This window comes from Castor canadensis, chromosome 8, assembly GCF_047511655.1.
Source record: "Castor canadensis chromosome 8, mCasCan1.hap1v2, whole genome shotgun sequence".
NCBI classification, from domain to species: domain Eukaryota; kingdom Metazoa; phylum Chordata; class Mammalia; order Rodentia; family Castoridae; genus Castor; species Castor canadensis.
The window spans coordinates 28,901,176-28,919,065 of NC_133393.1; the positions used below are offsets into that span (position 1 = coordinate 28,901,176).

The 17,890-nt window shown below is 38.6% G+C and overlaps 3 non-coding genes across 3 annotated transcripts; all 3 read right to left on the reverse strand.

Annotated features, from left to right (window-relative positions):
* Nucleotides 1-5,446: 5,446 nt before the first annotated feature.
* Nucleotides 5,447-5,518, reverse strand: Trnaq-cug (transfer RNA glutamine (anticodon CUG)). The gene has a single exon. It is a non-coding gene; the product is annotated as a tRNA-Gln (tRNA).
* A 6,521-nt stretch (nucleotides 5,519-12,039) lies between these two features.
* Trnas-aga (transfer RNA serine (anticodon AGA)) lies at nucleotides 12,040-12,121 on the reverse strand. The gene has a single exon. It is a non-coding gene; the product is annotated as a tRNA-Ser (tRNA).
* Nucleotides 12,122-15,268: 3,147 nt separating this feature from the next.
* Trnas-aga (transfer RNA serine (anticodon AGA)) lies at nucleotides 15,269-15,350 on the reverse strand. The gene has a single exon. It is a non-coding gene; the product is annotated as a tRNA-Ser (tRNA).
* Nucleotides 15,351-17,890: the final 2,540 nt, after the last annotated feature.

Genomic DNA, 17,890 nt, shown 5'->3' on the forward strand with positions numbered 1-17,890 from the left:
AGCGACCATAAAACGATCCTGTATTTAGCTCTTCTGCTTTTCACTCCCTCTCTCTGTCTCATCTTCGCTCTTCTCTTTCTAGAAATTTTACTTCCCTCCCCTCCCCTCTTCTCCTCCCTCCTCTCTTCCACTCCTTCCCTCCACCCAAAAGGTGGGGTGCATTATATATATAAATCTCGCTGTTTTGAGAAGTAGGGGAGTTATTACGGAAGCCAAAAGAGGAATAGTTGTCAAGTGGGAAAGTATCTAGTTTCTAACTTGTAGGCAGTTCCAGCCTGGAGCTGTGTACCATTCTTTGGCAGAAGCAACTACTCCAAAAACGTGTGCAGCCAGGAACTAAACATATGGATCATGATGGCCTCATATCCATATATTCTTCATACTTCAGGCTTCAAAGCTCCCATGTTTCTACAAGTGTATTTGTATCTGTTGAAGTTCAGCTGCAAGAAGAAAATACAAAATTAACTATGTCCAGAACAAAATGAAGTTTACTTCTTTCCAACAGCTACAATAAGGTATTAAAATGTCAAAAAGGTGAAATCTTTCCCTTAGCAGATAGAAGCTGTCAGATCTCTAGGCCTTTGTTTTTTTCCTTTCTAAATTGGGGATAATAAATCTGTAACAGAAACGTTTTAAAAGTTTAATGAGATCAGGTTTCTGATAGTGCTTGCCACATAATATTGTTCACTTACCCATATCCAAGAGACCCAACTGCATGTATGATTTAAAAAGAATAATACTGGGAAGAAAGCATATATTTGGAAGTCAGGTTTTTTGGGGAAAATGCATTGATTGGAATTATTCTTTCCTACATATTTTGAATAATTACCCAGTAAAGCCATTATTCTTAGTGTTTACCTTGACAGGATATTTTAAATTATGTTTTCAAGTTATTAATACATATGAAGCACAGTTTCAATTTCTTATGCTGTCAGTTTTGATAAGTCATCTCTTAAAGGAAATCTGTTCTAAATTTTCAAGTTAATTTACAAAACATTGTTCATAGTATCTTCCTAATATATTCTCTATTTTATTAATTAATGTGTACTATTATATTTATATTTATTCCAGATGTTAATGTTTTCTCTTCTCTCTGTTTTATTAATCAGTCATGACTGAGGACAAAAATTTTTCAATCCTTACTAAGTTCATTTTATTTTCATTGTTCTAATCTTACCTTTTTATCACCTTCTTTCTAATACTTTAGTTTGCTGTATTATCCTAAATTCCTGAAAAAATAGTTTCTAGAACTGAATATTGAAATTCCTTCTTCTTATTATATGCATTTAGAGCTATCATTTAGAACTTGGCTGAATTATACAAATTTGGGTATGTTTTATTTTAGTTATCATTCCTGGGTATGTTTTATTTTAGTTATCATTCCTTTTAAGTAAATGTGAAATGTGATTTCCTTGAACTATGACTCTTTTAAGAGAGGGCTCATTTAGTAACATGTGGGGATTTTCCTTTTTTTGGTTTAAGGATTGATTTTTGTCTTCATTTTGTAGAGCTCATAAAATATAGTCTGTGTCACTTCAATTCATTAACATTTTTAATTAAAAAAATTAAGTGATCATTAGGCCCACCAGGAGTATTTAAACATATATGGATGTTTTTCAATTAGATGAATCAGTTTGCTCCAATAATTTGGCCTATACTGAAATTTCATTAAATGTGTGCTTTAAAAATCTGTGTTGGCAGCTGTGGAAGCGTGTAGCTCAGATCTCCTTCTAGAAAGAATTTGTTTTCAGTTGCAACAAATGCTGGGAGCTTGGGGCCTTTGTCCACAGTGTTCAAATTGAGGTCATTTTCACTCCATTGAGTACTGTGGGCATTAACTAAATCCTGGTCATTTCTGCTTCACACACATCTCATCTGTTGTCATTCTTTCAACAGAGCTTTCATTGAGCTGGACAAGACTTTCTCAGAGTTGCTCACAAACTGGCTTCTAAGTCCTCCTTTCTTCACTCTGTCCTTTTGCAGATGTCAGACACACATTATGACCTGAAAGCTTTCCCTGCATACATCTTCAGTTCTCTTTGTTTATTTGTTTGTTGTTCTAGGCGTTACTGACAACCTCTTGCACTTCTAGCACCATCTTTCACAGTTGGTATCAGAAGTCATCTGTGAAGGCAGGTGGTAAGGTATAATTTGGCAACTATATCAAGGAGGACCTAATTTTGAGCAGTATGAGTGTTCAAAGACTCTGACTGTGAAATGTCTTTGTGATTTATGTGTTTGTAAGTTAGGAGCATGTACAGCAACCCACACAATAACAATGTTCAGCTGGGTTTTTAAAAAAAATAAGCCAAGGCTTAACCTACAGTCAGCACTGTTAAGATAGTTAAATAGACCATAATGTCCTGGGGGTCAAATAGGTAGTTATTTTTTATGCTGTAAAAAATATATATGTATTCAAGCAAGGCTGGATGGACAGGAGGTTGAGATCACTTCCTTAATAGGAAATCACAATCTTTTGACAAACTCCTGGACCTAAGTCTAACTTTTTCCTAAAATTTTTGTATTTTTGAAGTTTTGTGTTTAGCCTTATGATCTGTGGGGGTTTTATTTTTTATTTTTGGTGATGCTAGGGATGGACTCCAGGGCCTCACTTATGGGAAGTAAGTGTTCCACTACCGAGCCACATTCCAGCCCATCTAAACCGTATTTTCAATGTTTTGTCATGATAAATGAATCTAGTATAATTTTATTCTGACTATAACATTCCAATTCAAATATTATTGTTGTCTATTATTTTAGTTCCTGTTCTTTATAGCTTTTTTCATCTTATTCATTCATTATTTCCAATTTCTTGTTCACCAATGTATTCATCACCTTTTTTTGTTTTTTTCTGTACTGGGGTTTGAACTCAGGGTCCACACCTTGAGCCACTCCCCCAGCCCTTTTTTTGGGTAATTTTTTTTTTTTTGAGATAGAGTCTCATGAACTATTTGACTGGGCTGGCTTGGAACTGTGATCCTCCAGATCTCTGCCTCCTAAGTAGCTAGGATTATAGGTGTGAACCACTGGTGCCTGACTATTCATCACATTTTTGTTTTATTTTATTTTCACTTTTGATGGTACAGGGGTTTGAACTCAGGGCCTAGCGCTTGCAGGCACTCTACCACTTAAATCACACACCCAAGCCTTCATCATCTTTATTATATCTGCTGTTCAAACAATATTTGAAGTTTTAATGTCAATGATAGTTTTCCTTTATGGTTCTATTATTTCTTTTCTTTTTGTTTTTGTTTTGTTTCGGTTGGTTTTTGGTTTTGTTTTGTTTTTGTTTTTATTCTTTGAGACAGGGCACCCTGTGTGGTAGGGCTGGCCTCAAAGTCAACTCCTAGTCTTCCTGTCTCAGCCTCCTCAGTTCTGGTAATACAGATATGTGTCACCATGCCTAGCTCTATTATTTATTTTTAAAGTTACTTTTTCATAATTTAGTTTTTAAGAATCTAATTCTTTTGTTTGCTGTGTTTGACAACTTTCTCTTAGAATAGATTGTGTAGATAAATCATAATGGAAGAGAAAAAATAATGGAAGAATGAAAGTTTTAGAAGTTATTTTAAAAGGAATTAAATATTGTTTCTCTGTCTTTTGGCTAAGATCAAGTGTAGAAAGGTATTATAGATAATAATCATATTGAGAAATAAGAGGCTTCATATAACTAGGGGAAGTCCCTAGCAATGAATTGTTTGTCCTCATGGGAGCAGTCATAACTATTTAGTTTTATGTCATAACTATATAGTTTTGCTATGGACTGAATGTGTCTCTCCCAAATTCATATGTTGAATTCCTAATCCTTAATGTGGTGATATTTGGAGGTGAGACCTTTAGATCATGAGGGTGGAGCCTTCATCAATACAATTATTACCCTTAGAAGAAAAGAGATTATCTCTGTCTACCATATGAAGACACAATAAGAGGGTAGCAATCTTTGAACCAGGAAGAAAACTCTCATCAGATATCAAGTCTGCCAGAAACTTGATCCTGGTTTTTGTTGAAGCACCCAGTCTGTGGTATTTGTTATAGCAATGCAAACTAAGATAATTTCCTAGGTTTCTGTGCAGCTCGGATGCAGGCATGTACCTCAGCTTTGCAATCAGAGCTACCAAGTCAAGATTTTTTTTTTTCAGAAGAAAAATGTGGAATAAGTTTTATGTAGAATTTCTCCCTGGTAAGGGTGAAAGAGATATTTGCTAAACACAAGCAGATAATTAAGTGTTTAGAGGCATTGGCGGCCTCTAAACATATTCCACATAATTCTATCAGTAGCTGATGTTAGGAAATAAGAAACATTGAATGGCATTAACACAGAAGAGTGAATGGTCATGATGTGTTGAAGTACTTAGAGGAAGAAATCACAGCTCAGTTATAAATTCTCACCTAAATGTATGGTTGTAGAACCCAGGGTTTTGCCTACTCTTAAGCACTTTTTAATTTATTCTGACTCAAAAGATGACAATTTGAAATAAAATTCATATTTTATACAACTATATGGGTTTCCCACTGACACAAAGGTAAATGAATGAACTGTGGTATATTCACACAGTAGAGTAATACATAGCATCTAACATGAAATGAATGGTAGCTACTTATAAGAAAAGTAACAATTTTAGCAATATAATATTAAGTGAAGGAAGGACCCTTGCAATATAGCTGGGTCCCTGCATCTGAAACTGCAACACATTTTTTTAGAGATAATAATAAATGAGAACACTTTGAACTTGAAGCACAACTTTATTGTGCTTTAAGTTGCAGCAAATCCACATTTACCAAAAAATGAACTAAACTGCAATCGGAGACATTTATATTTATGTAGATAAAATGGTCAGAGATTCTTAGGGTACAATTTTAAAGGTCTAGGATTTCTGTGAGACATATTCAGCAATGATAGCAATTCTGTGTGGTGAACTAATGTCCAAAAAATGATTAATGAAACAACATAGAAGTATACTTATTCTTTTGACAATACTTCAAGTTTTCATGTGAGAACCTAGTAATGTTCAAATACCTGAGATAGTCCAAGCAATTCTTCATTTTAAGTATTAATACATTTTCACAAATCTTTATTTCTCAGCCAGTGGAAAAATGAAACACTATAAATTCTGGTGTTTGCGACTAATAGATTTCATAAAATGCCCCATTCTCTCTAGGCAAAAAGATACTTCTATGAGAAACTTTCATCCCTCTCATAACTTTTGGGTCCTTTAGCTCCTGCATTGTATAAAACAATAAATCAAAAGAAATGTTCAACTCAGAATTCTTTTTACATAAAGGGAGTGAATGACAAGATGGGAAGAATGATTCCTTGCTCTGAATATATAAAGGGCAGTCGGCAGAACTCACGCAGAGCCACCCTCTGGGCTTATGGAATCAGTGATTCCTTGCCAGTTAATCCCTAAACGGAAATTATTTTTAATAAACAGACAAGAAAATAACCAGGTTCCACCGAGATTTGAACTCGGATCGCTGGATTCAGAGTCCAGAGTGCTAACCATTACACCATGGAACCTCGCATATGTACCCTGAGCACTGCTGCCTGATGGGATATATCTCCATCACTGAATTCACGTCGTTTTCCTTCATAAAAATCTACATTTATACACTGGTTTTCTCTATCTGCTGCCACAGCACACCTTCCTTTTCCCTCTTGCACAAGTCCCTCATTACAAAAATCTCGAAGAAATGGGTGTCGAGGGACAGGTGAGCAGGGCTGTGTCTCCCAGCCTCTTTGCGCCCCTGCGCCTTCTTCCGCAGCTCCCCGGGCCCCATCCCCGACTCGGCCGCCCCCAGCGAGGCGCCGCGACACAGAGGACCCGCGGCTCCATCGGGACATTGGTCGGCCTCGCTGGTGGGTGGCGTTGCCAATGAGATTCGCTACCTCCTAAGTGTTTGCCTTCTGCTACCGATGCTAGGGACAATTTTGGAAGTTTAACTTTATGACATGTAAACTGGGGGTGACTTCTTTTGAGGCAGCGTGCCACCTCGTCCTACTCTTCGCTACGTTGGGGAGGGCGGAGACGGGAGCAGAACACTGGCGACACTAGGAGCTGCCTTTTGCTTCCTGTTAAGGCTCCATCTTGTGGAGATCAGCTTAAAGTACAATTAAAAAGTTGCAGCGTTGGGAAAGTTATTTTGTAACTAAGTGGTCGCTGAAAAAGCTTTGCCTTAATCTTTTTCGGCAGCAGCTATGGAAGAGCCTCTCCCAAACTCCCCAGCAATAAATTATTTCCTGGTGTCAAAAATAGGATATTACTTGTCCAGGACTGTTCATTGCGCACACACACACACACACACACACACATACACACACAGCAACCAAACTGCAAATGAAAACTGGATGTTTGTGCTTGGGTAATGTTAGCATATGTCATGTAAAAGGGAGCATTGGCCCAAACTTCTTTATACATAGGATGTGAGATAGGGGCAGAGTCTGTGGACTGGTTGTCCAGTAAGGCCACAATGGAATTAAGGAAAAGTTGATGATGGATCTTGACCATGCGTCAAGCCCCAGAGCTTCAAGGTTGTTTGCCTAAGGGCACCAGTATCTGCTTTGAATTAGAAACATCACTGAGCAATGTGGGACTCCAGAGACCATAGGAGATCCAATGGTGCTGTCACCTCAGCATAGCAGTGACCATTGCCATGGTCCCTGCAAGACTGAGGTTGATTCCACATCAAGGGAACTGGTGGTATCAGTCTCTGGGAATTGGTTTGAAATCCTCTTCTTCACTCATAGCCATGTTATTTATCTCCACTCCCCAAACAAAATGCTGATGGAAAATTCTTCTCCCTCCTATTCTCAAAATCAAGAAGTCATTAGGACAAAGATTTGTATCATTTTTTTTAACTTCTGGATTCCAGATCATATTGAATTAAACCCATGAAACGCCTGTCTCTGAAAGATGCCCCTGCTCCCCGCCACCCCCCCCCTGTAATTTTTTTAGCTGCCTCAGGGTGTTTATGAAACACCCTGAAATAAAATGTCCAGGGACATTTCAAGTCCCTGGAGCCTAGACTAAGAATCTTCTACATTTAATATTTTCCTCTATGTTATCCAAACTAATTTTTAACTAACAAGAAACAAATTCTGTAAGTAAAAATTAAGCCTTATACTACTAAAGTAAAATCGTTTAATTGTGACTGAACATTTCGCTAGCCTTGGTCTTATAAATTAGGTGAAGCTAAGATAACTAGTTAAACTAGTTTTCAAAGGGTTTCTGACAATGAGTTTTTGGGAGAGATGACTCAGCCATGAATAGGTCCCACAAAATGGAAAAGAATAGACACACAGTTTTACCAGAAGGTAATTGGTCCTCTACTGAGATAATCCATTGCATAGAAGTTTAATGGTTTTCTGTTTAATGGTGGTTGCTGTCCTGTTCAAAAGAGAAAAGTATGCCCCTTAAACATGTAATTTATGCATACATTTATTAAGAACTAATTCTAGAATGTTGAACATTGGAGAGGCAGTTTCTTCAGATAGAACTCTCATCATTACAACTGGAAGTGGATCCCAGTTGCTCAAGTTGTTTCTCATATCATTATCAGTATGATCAATTTGCACAATACATAGTTTTAAGATTTCCCACTCGAAAAAAAATGAAAACTTGATTCTGTTGTGTTTCCCTGAGTTCACACCTTTGAAATTCAGAAACAATCTTATTGATATAGTTACTTCTAGATGGTTCTCACAAGCTCCTGCAGGTTAGGAGGGACAGAAGATGTTCTCAAGCTGGAAAACTTGTGAAAAATCTGTTAGCTAGGCTTTTTTTTTTTTTTTTCTCCCTACCATATTTCCCATGCTCTTGAGATGGCCAGTTTCCCTAAGGGGAAAGCAGAGAGAAGTGAGTTTTTCCTGAGGGCAGGAGACCTTCCCCAGCATCTTTGTCTTCCAGTGAGTACATAAGAGCTTGAAGAAGGTTTCAATCTTTTTTTTTTAACCTAGGGAAAGGGCAAAACAGTTTAAAACTATTGAAGATATTTCTGTTTTAGTATTCAGTGCTGAAAGCAAGCACAAATGGCTCCAAGTTTTCTGATTTCCTCAAATTTCTCCCTGTCCTCTTGACATGTGTAGGTCTGATGTTGCCAAGGCCACCCTCGACTCCCATTTCCCTTCATGCCAGTTTCTCAAGAATACCTGTGAACAGGTGCATTAAGAGTGACTAGTGAGTTCTAAGATAAAAAGATTCAACTCTCTTATCTTAGAATGCTCAATTTTACCTTTCTCTATTGAAGTTCAGTTAGCTATGGATGAATTCTTTTTTCCCAAGAACTAGAGGTGTTGAATGAACCTAGAAAATCATATGAAAGCATCTTTTATTAGTGTCTCCTCTGCTACCTGGGTAGCATACCACTCACATCTTCAGCAAGGAATCAGTGAGCATCAGGGAATTGTGGCTTAATGGTTAGGACAATGGACTTGAAATCCTTTGGGGTTTCTCTGTGCAGGTTTGGTTCCTGCCAGCTCTAGTTGTTTCCTCAGGGTCTCAAAGACTGACATCAGTCCCAAGGTTTATCTTCAGTGTCAAAAAACTTCAATCATGTCTCAAAGATTGACATCAGTCTCAAGGAGAGGAGGGACTGTTTCATGAACATGGATATGCTAATCCTGATTTGAGGAAGGCATTCCTTTTTCCTCAAGTAAAGGGATTAGCCAACTTGGATTTCATTGAGCATCAAAGTCAAATTTCATCCTCACCTATGGAAGAAGAGCCTTCATTGATAATAGCAGTTCTAGGGAACTCAGGATTTATAAAATGGCATTTACTGTAATAGGTACTTTTGCATTTTTTTTTTTTTTTTTTGGAATTCATAGCTATGTCCCAAGCAGCAGCAATGGAGGTTTTGCCTGTTTTTGAAGAATACCAGTGATTGTTATTGTAGCTTTGGATAGTGATTAATTTATAAATAGCCTCACACCCATTGTATCTTCTGTGTGAAAACTCCAGAAATCAAGGGTGGGAAACCACAGGCGCAGTGGATGGCTGCTGAAGATAACCTCTGGCTTCGAACCCAGAAATACTTCTGGCTTAAAAATAGAAGCAAAATCCATGTTGAGCTCCATACAAAGACCAACAAAGCAGCTGGTTGAATCTTGATAAACTAGATGTATTAAATTTACTGAGCAAGAGAGACTGCCATTTTGAAAGAGTATTAGTAGGACCTCAAAGGATGAGCATTGTGGGGGTCAGGGTTGGTGATAGGATGATTTTAGTCTAGAAATTACTAGCTCTGTTGCGTGATTAGAGTTTTTTACCTAAGCAAATCACTAGGACAGTTAGTAATCTTATCTCTGGGATACAAATTCATGTTGTAAGTAATATGATAGCACTATTGTGAAAGTGTAAAGTGATAGAGAAAGAACTTAAGCTTAGATGGTGGCCTTGCACATCAAGATTTGGTACAGTTCATGTGTTGTGTGTCATAACATTTGCAAGTTTTAGTTTCTCACCTGTTTGTTTTGTTACTCACCTATTGTGACCCAAGGATGGCTAGAAATGTGAGTCAAATAACACAGATTATAAAGAAGTGGAATTTGAAGAATAAAAAATGAATTTAGATCAGTTAGAGAAATGCTGACAGATTTGGTCACACACATTCCTACCAGCTCCCTGTGTAAATGACTCCATCTTCACAGCTTGCAGACTCCAGGGTGATGTTCTCTGATCACAGTCTGCCCTTCTCTATCATAGGCTAGGGCCAAGAATATTTATCTGGACTTTGTAGTAGATTCAAGCAACAAAGTGTAAATTCAGAGGCTCAGTATTTTGCTTCCTATTCAGAAGAAGTTATTATATTTTAACTCTTCTAGTAGGTAAATAGCTGTGGTTGTTAATTTTAAGTGTCAACTTCGCTGGGCCACAGTACACAAATATATGGTCAAACAGTATTTTGGCTGTTTCTGTGAGGATGTTTTTGGATAACTTTAACATATAAGCTGGTTGACTTTGAATAAAGCAGATTGCCTTCCATAATGGGGGTGGGCCTTATCCAATCAGTTAAAGGCATAAGTAGAACAAATGACTAATTAAAACAAAGGACTGACTGACATCCCTCATTCTCCTAGCAGGAAGGAATTCTGTCAGCACAGTGCCTTCCAGCTTGCAGATTCTGTGCATTTCTCAGCCTCCACAGTTCCATGATCCAATTCCTTAAAATAAATCTCTTTCTCTATACACACACATCCTATTGGTTCTGTTTTGATGAGGAACCCTGACTAACAGTCATGGAATTTGCTTTAATTTTCACTTTTTCCAATGACTAGATGAGCACTCTTGTAGTTCCCTGGCCAATTTGATATTCTTTTTTGTGAAGAACTCATTGAAGCCTTTTGCCCTCTTTTTCTATTGGAGTTCTCTTATTTATTTTTCTTATTGGCATCTATATCTACACATCTCTATCTAAATCTTTATTCTTAATGTGAGTCTTAAGTTAGGCATATGTAGTGCAAATAGCTCCCTGACTCTCTTGGACTTATTTAATGGTGTCTAGTAATGAACAAATATTTCTAATGTTAGTGAAGTGCTAATATATACGTATTTGTGTGTATGTATCCAGGGTGACAGTTTTTTGGTCTGTTTTGGAAATTTTTGTATACACCTAAGTCACCTTAGGGTATTATTCCAAGTTGTGTTTCAGCAGCATTGCTGCTTTACTTTTCATCACACACATGCCATCTGATTGAGTCTTGTGTTTGCTGTGAGTAGCATATTTCCATATTGATAGCCAATTTGCTGAAAAAGAATGACTTTTCCCTAGCGCCATTTTTGTTTTAAATCAAGTGACTGTGTCAACAGGTCTGTTTAGGATGTGTTCTGCTCCATTGCTGCATTTGTCTACCCCTGAGAGAGCACCATACTGTCTTGATTACTCTGGCTTATCATAGTAGTTGCTCTCTCAGAAAGCTCGGCTTTTTCTTCACTAAGTCTGATGTACATTCAGAAGTCCATTGCTTGTGAATGGACTTAGGTATTTCTGAAAGCAGTGATGTTAGCATTTCGCACGTGCTCCTGGGACTCTGAGATCACCTCTTTTCGAAGTCTGATGATTACCATGTCAGCTTCCTCCACACATTTGACCCACGTCTTGGGGACACCATAATCCAGAGGCACCAGGGTAGAGTTTCCCAGGTCAGCCGGGACGCTGCCTGGAGCACGCACAGCCTCCTGGTGGGCTACATCGGTGTCTTCATTCCAGGGTTGGATGTCTAAGATGTACATGGCCTTTTTATTTATTTATTGATTGATTGATTATTTTTACCTTGTTGACACACAACCGGAGCAGTTTTTTCTGCGTGGAAAAAGAAGGCAAATGACATAAGCCTACATTGTTCAGGGCTTCAGGGTAGCTGTCGCTTGGATGTTTGGTGGACTTAGGTCGCACTGTAGCTCCACCCCCAGAGCCTGGTCGCGGGGTGGGGAAAAAAAAAGCCAACTTTCTTTCTTGTCGGGGAATTGAACTCTGGTCTCCCGCGGGAAATGCGGTGATATTTACCGCTATACTAACAAGGAAGAACGTAAAGTGACTTTTTTGGTTACATATAATAAAGTTGTGCACTATGGTCCACACTGTGTTCCAGTAAATTGATTATATTTGGTGATAAATTTCCACCTAACCCCTCACATACTCATCTGCGCCATCTGAGCCAGTATCTTCGGCAGCGACGGCGCTTCCTCTGATAAATTTGTAAGCAGAAAAACCAGAGATTGCACAGACTCTCTTTGTTGATTGATTAATGACTGCGAGCTTTTTCCATGGGGGAAGAAAACACTACCAGGCGGGGTCTAGGGAAAGAATTCCAGCGTGCTTAAAGGGAAGGGAAATGCGAGACCTATTCTCACATCTTAAAAAAGGTAATTAATAACCTCGTCTCCTCCCTGTTGCCCTGGAGTTTTGGCTTGAATGAAAGACTGAATAAGTTTAGTCAAGAATCACGCAAGATGACTAACGTTAAGTTCGATTTCTTTTTTCCCTTTTCCTACAGTTCCCTTTTTTCCCTCTTCCTACAGTTCCCTTGGGAAAAACAAGTACCGTAGTCGGCAGGATTCGAACCTGCGCGGGGAAACCCCAATGGATTTCTAGTCCATCGCCTTAACCACTCGGCCACGACTACACAGTCCGGTATACCTTTTTGTCCCGGTGATGGACATAAAGAGGCACAAATCAGGCTGTTTTGTGTAGTGTAGAAAGAAGTCAGTTTCATGAAATTAACACCAATCCTCAGGTAAAAACAAAATTTGCTTAAAAACAAACGAAACAAGTCGACCTCTGTGCGGCATGAATGTGTGGCGTGCTCAGCATTCAAGGAATAAGTGCCACTTGGTCATTACAGCACACTGTGTTAGATTCAATTTGGTAAAATTTGTTAAGGATTTTTGCACCTGTTTTCATGGGGAACATTTGGTCTGAAATTTGTTTTCTTTCAAACTGGGTCTAGTTTTTTGATATCAGAGCAATATTCTCCTGATAGAATGAACAGGAAACTATCTTCTCTTCTAATTTCTGGAAAAGTTTATGTCAACAGTTATTATTCACCTATTAGGCCATTATGCCTAAGCCTGGAATTTTCTTTATGAGGTTTTCAATTACGAATTCTAATTTTAGTAATTCAGGTGCTTTTTTATTGAGTGTATTTTAGTAGTTTGCATCTTTTGAGAAACTGATCCATTTCATCTAATTAATTGGCATCATGTTATCCAAAATACGTTTCACTTCTGAATAATCTGGGAAAATGTCCCCCCTTTCTTTCATGATATTGGTAATTTGTGTTACTTGATCAGTCTAGACACTTATCTGTATTATTCATCATTTCGAAGAAGCTGGCTTTGGATTTCACCAATTTTTTCTACTGTTTATCTGTTTTGCTCTTCTCTAATATTTCTTCTTTTTGACTTTAATTTGCTCTTCTTTTTCTAGCTTCTTAAGTGAAGGTATAGATCATTGTTTTCACAATTTCTTTTCTTTATAAGAATTCTTGCTATAATTATCCTCTATGTGAAGCTTTAGCTGCATCCTAGACATTTTGTTATACTTTGTGTTCATTTTCATTTAGTTCAAAATAATTTGAATTTCCATTGTGACATGTTCTTTGACCTGAAGGTTATTTTGTTTACTTTCTGTTATTGATTTGTGGTCTAATTCTGTGTGATTAGAGAATATCTTTCTATGATTTCAGTCCTTTTAAACTTAATGAGACTTGTTTAATAGCCCAAAATATGGTCTGTCTTGGTGAGTTACTTCACACTTGAAGTTAAATTCTGCTATCGTTGTGAATAGTGTTCTACAAATATTAATGAGGTCAAGTTTGTGGTATATTCTTACTAATTCTTCTACTTGTTCTACCAATTCCTGAGAGAGCAGTGTTAATATTTGTACCCCTATTTGAGTAATTTTTCTATTTTGCTTTGCAGTATATCAGGTTTTGCTGCATGTATTTTTAAGCACCTTGATTAGATGCATACATACGTAGGACTGCTGTGTCTTCTTGGTGGAATGACACCAAGAAGTGTTCCTCTTGCTCTGCTTCCAGGTAGCAAGCCATAGCATTTGTTTCTCATTTGCTTCCCTTCTCCCCGGTACCAAATTAGTCACTGCCTGTTGTCTACTGATTTGTTCAGCTTTCTAATTGTTTCCAGTGGGGGAGGGTACTCCCCAGAATTCCCTTATAACAAGAATATATCCTTGTTACTCCACCATGGGGAAAAACTCAAGTTCTCCTGGCACCGATCATTTTAAGTCCACCCACCTGAGTTTAAATCCTTGTGGAATATCGCCCTTCTTTTCTGTGCTGTTTAGAGATCCTCCTCCACCCCATGATCCTTTTCTTAAATATACACATTACTACAACTAATTTTATTCACAATCAACATTGTGTCAGTCAACACTAGCAACACAGTCTTGAAAAATGCCTATTAGAGTCTTAGATATCCCCTTTTATAAAATATTAGTTCATGCTTTTTATCATTTTGTTTGAGTCATTTGGTATGTTTAGTCTGGGGCTAATAAGAGAAACAGGACAACTAAAAAATATGCGTATATATACATATATGCACAAATACATTTGTGTGTATGTGCACAAACATTTGTGTGTTCAGAGAGAGATTTGTAGGAGCTGGTTAAGCAAGCTCTACAATGCTGATGCTTGATGTAAACAGAGAGGTTGTCAAGAATGGAAAAAAGAGGAACTTTAAAAGACAATCTGGAATTATAAGCATGAACTGGAGTCCCATAAGGATGAAGTGAAATCTGCATCAGCTCTTGTTGCCCCTGACCTTGGTGGCATGAGTGTCCCTAAACGTAAATATTTGGTTCAGAAATGGAGGAGGCTAAAGGAAGACCCAGGAAAAAGTGAGGCAGTTCACCTCTAACTTGCTGACACAAGCATGTCAGCAATTAGTTAGCAGAAGCTACTAAACGGGTTCTACTAGGCTTTCTCCTACAAAATTCCACAAGAATATTTCTTGGGGAACCAGAATATATAGAAAAGGGAATTCTGGGGAGTGTAGTTCAGCCTGGCCGAGTTGGTATCACAGGAGTGAAGATAATGTCTATTAACCTTGCTTCCTATGTAATTTCGCATACCATTCATTTATCAAGTCCATAAATTTGTGTTTACTAATTTCCTCATCATCTATGTTCTATCTAATGTTCACACTGTATTTGTACTTTAATTTCAATGAATGTATCTCTCCTCCCCCACTGATTTTTTTCTTGCCAGGCAATTTCCTTTTCGTACGTTGTTGTGCATCCTCTCTTGTCTGCTGAACCGCAGGGGCTCAAAGTTCCCTGATGAGAGAACGCTGCACGCAGCACTACACTAACAACAAAAAAGTCCCTGCGGTGGGAGAATCTTCTCCTTTCAGCCCTACCCTGGACCGGCCAATCTGGTTAGACAACATTGGCTTCCTTGGCAGTGCAATGCTTTTCCAGCTAGATTCGTAAATAGGGAATCTTAGGGTGGAGCACCTTCTAACATGACAATGAAGGAAGCATTTTATGGACTGAAATATATTTTTGTTCCCTCACAAAGGGTGTGCAGAAGAAAATTCAAGGCAGAGATTGTAAAGAACGGAAACAAAGTGGCATCACCATCGGAGCCCTGGGTTTTGATCAGGAAAGAGATGCTCAGAGAGGAGTAGGTGCTTTTTAGATGCTTAGGCAAACAAAAGCTGCTGACATCGTGGGTCTTAGGAGAATTTTAAGGAAGCCCCAAGAGCATTTCCAACAGATGAGAGTAAACTCAGTAAATAGGAAAACAACCCGTAGTCGGCAGGATTCGAACCTACGCGGGGAAACCCCAATGGATTTCTACTCCATCGCCTTAACCACTCGGCCACGACTACACCACAAGTCAGCTTTTTTGATACATCTAATTTGACAGAAGTCACCTGGCAGGTGCTACGCGTGAGGAATGCGAGACTCAGGCCGTGCAGCCCCGGGCTCATATTGTACCTTGATTTTTGGCGGATGCAAGGTTGTGGGATTTTGATTTTCCCTCTAAATCGAACCAAATCAATAAGTTTTTATTTTCTCCCCTTACATCTCTCTGAAACTGATTTTGTCTACCCTAAACTAATTTTTAAAGGGAGGAGGGGGCAGCGGAGGGGAGAGGGAAAAGAGGAGAGAGAAGAGGAGACAGACCCATGGCCGGAATCCATTGTGACTGCTAAACAGAGAAGGAGGCTGGGAAGGGATGAAGGCAGGGGGAAGAGGGATGAAGAGATGGAATTACTACAGAGATTAAAACAAACAAACAGCACAACTCTGAGACACCCTTGGTTTAATGGAAGGGAATTTGCTCTGTCAGGAGTATGGCAGAGTTTGGGGTGAGAGAGCGACTGGATGTTTAAACTGAGCAGTCTGTTGTTTGTCTACTAAAATGATGACCAATCACATGAACATCCTTTTTAGCCAAGTCGAGGTGCTGCAGTGTATGTAGCTCAGTGATAGAGTGCTTGTCCACCATCCCAGTAGCATAGGGTTCCCCCAGCTTGGGAAGAAAGAGAAAAAGTTACATTGAATTATGAAATGACTGAATGCAAGTATAAGGTCAAACATGAGTTGTGATAGGGGTGTTGTGACATTCATACATTTTCCTTTTATGTGGTTTACACAAATTTAAGTTAAAAGCTTAGATCATTACATTTCAAATTTTTCTTTGAATATGTGAATTTGGAACTAAGAATTAGATATTAAGCACTCTTTAAGCTTCATGCTGTTAGGCCTCACTTGACAACACCAATGTCATCTTAAACTCTGCTTGACCAGTCTGGCTTCAATAGAGACGGGCCTTCCAAGGGACATGTCTTGTTTCCCAGCACCTGTGCCAGAACACAAGCCCTAGCTCCTAGACTACCCCCAGCAGTGTCCTATTGTTGCCTTTGGTCCATGACTAAAATGTCCTGTTTCCCAGCACTTGTACCCAGTTCCTTGACTGCCCCTAGCAATGGACAATGGACAAGTCACAATGGAAAAATTCCCACTACCCTTCACCATGTCCTTCCTTTCCTATAAAACCCCTCAGTCTATAAGTGGCAGTGAACTCTAACTCTCTTGCTGGAGACCCCCTTTGCAGGTTTCTTCCCTTGAATAAAATTGTGCTGACGGTGAGCCATCTTTTTGTCTATCTCTGTGCTTTTCAGTCTAACAAGTTGTCTCCTATTTTCATTATCATTCAGTTAAAATAGTTTATGTTTTTAAAAACTTACATTTTTCTTTATTTTCTTTTTTGTGGTACTGGAGCTTGAAGTTAGGGCCTCACCCTTGCTAGGCTCACTGGGCTCACTGGGCGGGTGCTCTACCATTTGAGTCCCTCCACCTGCCCCTTTAAAAGCTTATTTGACTCATGGAGTTATTTAATACTGTGCTGCTTAACTTTGTGATATCCAGGCATTTTCTATTTATGTTATTGATGTTTATTTAATTTTTCTGGGTTCAGAGAACATTCTCTATGATCTCAGTCTTTCAAGATTTTGTGGAGACTCGTATTCTGCTCAACACATGGGTACAAGTGTCATGTGTAACTCAGATGCACAGCTATTCTATGCTTGGGCTTTGTCCTACTGTGCAAAATTTCTCAATTACTAAATTTATGTCTGTTTGACTCATAGGTTAATTTGGTACAAGTGTTAAAATAGTCAACTGTGATTATGGATTGTTGTATTTTCTCATTCAACTCTCAAGTTTTTGCTTTCAATACTTTGCAGCTGTTGTTATGTGCATACAAATAAAGGATTGGAATATTTTCCTAATAAATTGAACTTCAAGGTGATGAAATGGCCTCATTATTTCTAGCAGTGCTTCTTTCTTGGAAGTCTGCAATATATGAAATCAATACAAGTAAAGTGATTCTGGTTTACCTGTTTTGGTTACTTATTCTTGATATTGCTTTTATACTCTTTCTTTAATCATTTATTGTATCTGTATTAATCTATTTTTCACTACTAAAATGAAATGCCTGAGGCAGGCTAACCTTATAAAGAAGAGGTTTATTTAACTCACAGTTCTGAAGATTCAAAGGCAAGGCATAGCATGGCATTTGTTTGGCTACAGTGAGGACATCATGCAGATGGAGTCACAACAACGGAAGCACGTGATGGGAGGAAAAAATCATATCTCAGAATAGGAAGCCAGAGAATGATTAAGGGCTTGGACTAGTCTCACAAGCAAGTCATCTGAGAAAGCTCAGGGGCCCTGAAAGAGTGAATTCCTTCTGAGGCCACATCCCCAATGACCTAAGGACCTCCCACTAGGTCCATCTCTAAAGGGTCCCATAACTCAGAACCACCACATGAGGACCAAGCTCCCAACACATGAACCCGTTGGGGGAACACCCTCCAATTATATCCAAACCCTCGCAACATCTGAATTATTAAAGTGTATG